This window comes from Nerophis lumbriciformis, linkage group LG11 (genome assembly GCF_033978685.3).
Source record: "Nerophis lumbriciformis linkage group LG11, RoL_Nlum_v2.1, whole genome shotgun sequence".
Lineage (NCBI taxonomy): Eukaryota > Metazoa > Chordata > Actinopteri > Syngnathiformes > Syngnathidae > Nerophis > Nerophis lumbriciformis.
The window spans coordinates 28,197,949-28,205,827 of record NC_084558.2 but is presented as its reverse complement, the minus strand read 5'-3'; positions in this window follow the sequence as shown (position 1 = coordinate 28,205,827).

Genomic DNA, 7,879 nt, shown 5'->3' with positions numbered 1-7,879 from the left:
TCGGGCGGAAGGCGGGGTACACCCTGGACAAGTTGCCACCTCATCACAGTACCAACACAGATAGACAGACAACATTCACACTCACATTCACACACTAGGGCCAATTTAGTGTTGCCAATCAACCTATCCCCAGGTGCATGTCTTTGGAGGTGGGAGGAAGCCGGAGTACCCGGAGGGAACCCACGCAGTCACGGGGAGGACATGCAATCTCCACACAGAAAGATCCCGAGCCCGGGATTGAACTCAGGATCTTCGACCTGCCATGACTATTTCGTGCAGTTGCTATCTTTTGACTGATTTTGTTTTAAAGGAAGTGTGTCAGCATTTTGCACCAGTCCTACCACAAAGGTTACCCATAAAATGTCTGATTTAGTTAATTTTAGGATGACAAACATCCACTCTTGGAGGTCTCCAACCCTCACTGATGGTCATGTCCAACCTGCTTAGGGCCTTATCTCGTTGTCATGGCGCCAGTGTGATCTTAAGAATGCATCAAAAAAGCGTAAACCACAAAAAGCTTTTAATTCCAGCAGCCTTCCGGCCTCATTCACGGCCTCTTTTGTGCAGTTGTCTGTCAGCAGTGTTGTCAGCAGGCAGGCAGGCTCCCCACTCATTGTTTGGAACTGCTGCTCCTTATTGACACAGGGCCCCTGCTGCTTCTTGTTCCCATGGCCTCCCTCCAACCCAAGGCAGGACGGAAGGCTGAAATCAGAGCCCCGGACCTGGGGGAGAGTTTGTTTGTGCTCCCTCGGTGCTCCTGGAGCTCTTACAGCAAGAAGCCTATAATGGTGTTTGCTCAGTAACATTTTAAGCCTTGTTTTAGTACTTTTTATGGGGGAAAGATTATGAAATCCTAACAAAATTGCCGATATATGGTGGCGGTAATGTAGTAGGAGTGATTACAAATATTTAACTACAATATGAATACCATTCCCTCATGTGCAGGGCCCTTCCTCTGGCCAAATTGGGTCCCCCACCCATTTTTATTTTTTAATTAATACATTTTTTCACCATTTTTTATTAGTGTAAAATATGTTTTATCTATTTTGATGTACTAAAATGGATTCATCTGAAATAAATTGTTAAAAAAATTATTTTTTTTGAGTGCAAAATTAAAAATCCAACACAATTAAAACATTAAGTTGCACGTTTTTCTGGCAAATGTCCGGCTGCAGGACTTACAAACCCAATACTAACACTGTTTCCAAGGGGGAAAGTGTGAATATTTCGGGAAATTTGACATTATAAATTGAACAAAAATATAAATGCTACACTTGTTTTTTGCCCGTTTTTCATGAGTTGATCTCAAAGATCTAAAACTTTTACTATATACACAAAATATCTATTCCTTTCCAATGTAGTTCAAAAATCTGTCAAATCTGTGTTAGTGAGCTGTTGCCTGTGAATTGAATGTTCATTTCTCTACCATAAGCTGTCTCCAAAGGTGTTTCAGTGCATTTGGCAGTACATCCAACTGGCCTCACAACCGCAGAACACGTGTAACCACGCCAGCCCAGGACCTCCACATCCAGCAGGTGCACCTCCATGATCGTCTGAGACCTACCACCCGGACAGCTGCTGCAACAATTGGTTTGCATAACCAAATAATTTCTGCCCAAACTGTGAGAAACCGTTTCAATGAAGCTCATCTGCATGCTCGTTGTCCTCATCGGGGTCTTGACCTGACTACAGTTCTTTGTCGTAACCGACTTGAGTGGGCAAATGCACACATTCGATGGTGTCTGGCACATTGGAGAGGTGTTCTCCTCATGGATGAATCCCGGTTTTCATGGTTCAGGGCAGATGACAGAGTGTGTGGCGTCGTGTGGCAGAGCTGTTTGCTGACGTCAATGTTGTGAATCGAGTGGCCCATGGTGGGGGTGGGGTTATGGTATGGGCAGGCGTATGTTATGGACAACGAACGCAAGTGCATTTTATTGATGGCATTTTGAATGCACAGAGATACCATGAGGAGATCCTGAGGTCCATTATTGTGCAATTCACCCAAGACCATCACCTCATGTTGTAGCATTACAATGCACAGCCCCACGTTGCAAGGATCTGTACACGATTCCTAGAAGCTGTAAACATCCCAGTTCTTGCATGGCCAGCATACTCACCGGACTATGTCACCCATTGATCATGTTTGGGCTGCTGTGGATCGGCGTATACGACAGCGTGTTTCCAGTTCCTGCCAATATACAGCAACTTCGCACAGCCACTGAAGAGGAGTGGGCCGACATTCCACAAGCCACAATCAAAAACCTGATCAACTCTATGCACATTTCAGAGTGGCCTTTTATTGTGGGCAGCCGAAAGCACACCTGTGCAATAATCATGCTGTTTAATCAGCATCTTGATATGCCACACCTGTGAGGTGGAATGGGTTATCTTGCTCACTAAAACAGATTTAGACAGATTAGTGAACAATATTTGGGAGGAATAGGTATTTTTTGTACATAGTAAAAGTTTTACATCTTTGAGTTCAACTCATGAAAAATGGGAGCCAAAACAAAAGTGTTGCGTTCATGGTTTTGTTCAGTATATATTTATCCATGACAGAGCAGGAGGGGGCGAGGATTGCTATGAAGAGCCTTGTCATTTATTATTTATTCATGCAAAACAAACCTTCGGCGGCCGTTCTCATGTGATTGGCTGTCATCGTCCAAAATTGTAAATACCAATTATAAGCATATTGATTTTTATAAAAGTAAGATTCTTTTTTCCTTTTGATGTATTTCAAAGAGCGACTTGAAATAGAATGATCCTTTTTTTATTGCATTATTTTGTACATTTTAACATTTTAATGTTTCTAAGCAAAAAGAAAGTGGCTGAATTGCCAGAAAATGTCATGTTTGTGTGTCTAAAACAAAGGAAAGTAAAACAAACAAACAAATGCACACACACACACACACAGTCAGTGGTCCGTAACGCTGTGTTTGTGTAGTTGATATAGGTGTTCTATTTGTGTTTTGTGTGTGTGTGTGTGTGTGTGTGTGTGTGTGTGTGTGTAGACGTTGATGCATGCATGCTGCTGCTGTCCTGCAGCCCCTGGCGTTGACATAGTAAACTGATCCTAAAGGGTCCGAGAGGGGAAATATCACGCGCATGCACGCACGCACACACACTCCAGAGGGAGAGGAGAGCAGCGTAGGAGCGCCACTCACACGGAGATTGGGTTACTGTTGAATTAGATCAGAGCTGTGGGAACCAGCACCTTCTCTTCAACACAAACACACACACACACACACACACACACACACACACGTGTTGTCACTTCTGGACACGGCGGCCTCCGTGGGGGACACACGCTCATATGATGTATACACATTCTCCCACACACACACACACAGTGACAGCAACTTATAAACAAACACTGCAGTGGACATATGCAGGGCAACCATACACACACACACACACACACACACACACACACGTACACATTCCAAACATGGAGAGCGGCAGATTTGAATCTGGCGCAAACACGGACAACGTTTTGTTATCTTTATGTTAATCACTTCTCCAGTGTGTTTGTGTGTCTGTGCCAGGTCCACTTAGCCAAATAATGTGTGTGCGTGTGTTTACTTCCTACTAGGGCACACCCCCAAATCCCAATGAATGTTAATTTAAGTGGTATTACTTGGTTTTAAATGACGTCACGTCCCGCTCAAAATGCCCCATGCTTGCGTTGTTTTCGGCTGTATGAACTGTTCAAATCGTGAAAAAGATGAACGTTTCTTTAGAGTTCCTCGAGAGGTAATCAAGAAGGGCGAAAGAGTGGAAGATTTTACAAAACGCAGACGAAAAATGTAGCACGCTCTCCAGTCCAAGGGAGCAGAATCAAAGAATGTACAAATTTCCAGTGATCACTTTGTTAGAGGTTTGCTCGATATACTTTTAACGTTTTGGGTTTCCCAGTGAAGTATTTTGATATTATTTGTATTTCTTAAACACATGTTTGCTCCCATTATTTCAAAAAGCACCAACTCGACCAGTCTAAATAAAAGAAGGCAAAAGTGTGTAAAACCTAAAAAAGTTTACCTTTTACTAAAGGCAACAATCATAAATGAAGCTTTCAGCACATACACAATGTTGACATCTATAATTATACAAACCCCGTTTCCATATGAGTTGGGAAATTGTGTTAGATGTCAATATAAACGGAATACAATGATTTGCAAATCCTTTTCAACCCATATTCAAATGAATATGCTACAAAGACAACATATTTGATGTTCAAACTTATAAACTTTTTTTTTTTTTGCAAATAATTATCTATAGAATTTGATGCCAGCAACACGTGACAAAGAAGTTGGGAAAGGGGGCAATAAATACTGATAAAGTTGAGGAATGCTCATCAAACACTTATTTGGAACATCCCACAAGTGAACAGGCAAATTGGGAACAGGTGGGTGCCATGATTGGGTATAAAAGTAGATTCCATGAAATGCTCAGTCATTCACAAACAAGGATGGGGCGAGGATCACCACTTTGTCAACAAATGTGTGAGCAAATTGTTGAACAGTTTAAGAAAAACCTTTCTCAACCAGCTATTGCAAGGAATTTAGGGATTTCACCATCTACGGTCCGTAATATCATCAAAGGGTTCAGAGAATCTGGAGAAATCACTGCACGTAAGCAGCTAAGCCCGTGACCTTCGATCCCTCAGGCTGTACTACATCAACATGCGACATCAGTGTGTAAAGGATATCACCACATGGGCTCAGGAACACTTCAGAAACCCACTGTAATGCAAGTTAAAACTCTCCTATGCAAGGAGAAAACCGTTTATCAACAACACCCAGAAACGCCGTCGGCTTCGCTGGGCCTGAGCTCATCTAAGATGGACTGATACAAAGTGGAAAAGTGTTCTGTGGTCTGACGAGTCCACATTTCAAATTGTTTTTGGAAACTGTGGACGTCGTGTCCTCCGGACCAAAGGGGAAAAGAACCATCCAGATTGTTATAGGCGCAAAGTTGAAAAGACAGCATCTGTGATGGTATGGGGGTGTATTAGTGCCAAAGACATGGATAACTTACACATCTGTGAATGCGCCATTATTGCTGAAAGGTACATACAGGTTTTGGAGCAACATATGTTGCCATCCAAGCAACGTTACCATGGACGACCCTGCTTATTTCAGCAAGACAATGCCAAGCCACGTGTTACATCAACGTGGCTTCATAGTAAAAGAGTGCGGGTACTAGACTGGCCTGCCTGTAGTCCAGACCTGTCTCCCATTGAAAATGTGTGGCGCATTATGAAGCCTAAAATACCACAACAGAGACCCCCGGACTGTTGAACAAATTAAGCTGTACATCAAGCAAGAATGGGAAAAAATTCCACCTGAGAAGCTTAAAAAATGTGTCTCCTTAGTTCCCAAACGTTTACTGAGTGTTGTTAAAAGGAAAGGCCATGTAACACAGTGGTGAACATGCCCTTTCCCAACTACTTTGGCACGTGTTGCAGCCATGAAATTCTAAGTTAATTATCATTTGCAAAAAAAAAATAAAGTTTATGAGAGTGAACATCAAATATCTTGTCTGTGTAGTGCATTCAATTGAATATGGGTTGAAAAGGATTTGCAAATCATTGTATTCCGTTTATATTTACATCTAACACAATTTCCCAACTCATATGGAAACGGGGTTTGTATTTTGATAAAGACGGGAAAAACACGCATTCTTGTAAACAGCGCACGCAACAGCATCATCAAACATGGCTGTATACGCAAAGTTGAATCATGAAATGCAACCTTACCTGCGAGCAAAAACAATGCATATTTATCCGGTATCATACTTGCCAACCTTGAGACCTTTGATTTCGGGAGGTGGAGGGTGGGGAGGGGGGCGTGGTCGGGGGTGGGGCGGGGGCGTGGTTAAGAGGGGAGGAGTATATTTACATCTAGAATTCACCAAGTGTCAAGTATTTCTTATATATATATATATATATATATATCTATATATATATATATATATGAAATACTTGACTTTCAGTGAATTCTAGCTATATATATGTATATATATATATATGTATACATGTATATATACTGTATATTTAATATACATATATAAATAAAAGAAATACTTGAATTTCAGTGTTCATTTATTTACACATATACACACGCATAACACTCATCTACTCATTTTTGAATTAAGGGTTGAATTGTCCATCCTTGTTTTATTCTCTGTCACTATTTTTCTAACCATGCTGAACACCCTCTCTGATGATGCATTGCTGTGTGGCACGCACAAAAGTGCTTTCATCAAATGCGCTAGAGTCTGGAATCTTCCATCTCTCTCTAGTATGGCCCAAAACCGGTCAATCTTTGCTTCCTGAGGAAGATCTTCACTGCCAAGCACTTGGTAGTCCACTACTTCTTCCCGGAGGCTATCAAGGTTCAATCGCAGCTGCGGCTTGGAACTTACATGCGTATTTCTTCATCTTACTTGTCGTCGGCGTCGCCACGGCTGTATCTTCCTCGTTCTTCTGCTTCATCTCCTTGTTGTGTGCGCAGTTGTGCACTGCACTCTCTAAAAGCCGTAGATGTTATTGTCACATATGCATGTACAGTAGATTGTGATGATGCCGGGTAGAAGGAGACGGCACTGAGGCTGGAAGAGTGTTTAGCCTGGGGCGTATTTATTCAAAAGGAAGACTATGTCTCCCGGCTGGCCTGGGAACGCCTCGGGATCCCCCGGGAGGAGCTGGACGAAGTGGCTGGGGAGAGGGAAGTCTGGGCTTCCCTGCTTAGGCTGCTGCCCCCGCGACCCGACCTCGGATAAGCGGAAGAAGATGGATGGATAGATGGATATTATATTATATATTATATATCAATATATGTATATATTAGATGTGTATGTAACCAAACAGGAAATGGTGTCAGACTATGTGTAGAATTTAACTTGAGGGTTTTACCGTAAGTGTTGGAGGTGCGTGTTGAGAGGAGCGGTGCTGTCAGACAAGGGCAAGGCAGTCAGGGCTTGTCCAGGGGCGGAAGCGTGGTCTGGAGGCAGGAGCGAGTCGTCGTGGTCCGGGGGCAAGCGAGGAGTCGAGAACCAGGAAGCACGAGGAAGACAGGGAAGATCCAGAAGCATACGACACACAGCGTGACTCGGGGACGCACACAGGGAGGGTACGATGTACAGATTGCTACGTTCTGGCAAAGGATCTCTGGTGGCGGTTGTTTAAGTAGTCGTCCCTCTCATCAGTTGATTGAAGATGGAACGCAGCAGCTTGAGTGACGCGCGCGCGAGCGCGCTTGGAGGTGAGCTCCGCGCGGTTTTCAGATGATTGCGCACTGGTGTGCGTCTGGGCCGTGACAAAGATGGCAGTATTGTCCTGTTTAAGAGTGTCACAACATTGCTGTTTACAGCAGACAAATTGCTTTACGGTAGACGAAAACGTGACTGCTGTTGTTGAGTGTTGTTACCGCGCTGGGAGGACGTTAATGAAACTGCCTAACAATAAACCCACATAAGAAACCAAGAACTCGCCCTCCATCATTCTACAGTTATAACGTGATTGGGCAGGCACGCTGTTTAAATTGTGGGAAAGCGGACGTGAAAACAGGTCAGGTCCGCATGGAGCTGGAGGGGGCGTGGCCTCCAGCTCGGCCTGAATTTCGGGAGATTTTAGGGAGAAAATTTGTCCCGGGAGGTTTTCGGGAGAGGCGCTGAATTTCGGGAGTTTCCGGAAAATCCGGGAGGGTTGGCAAGTATGTACGGTATAGTTTTGATACCAATTTCCTTGACTCAACCACACACAAAGAAGTTGTAGACCTCCATGCTTTTCCAAGTTTTCATCTGTTTTGTCGTGTAGAATGTTGTCTGGAGCACAAGATAATTTGACATGTCTGGGAACGCCACTGACGTATTA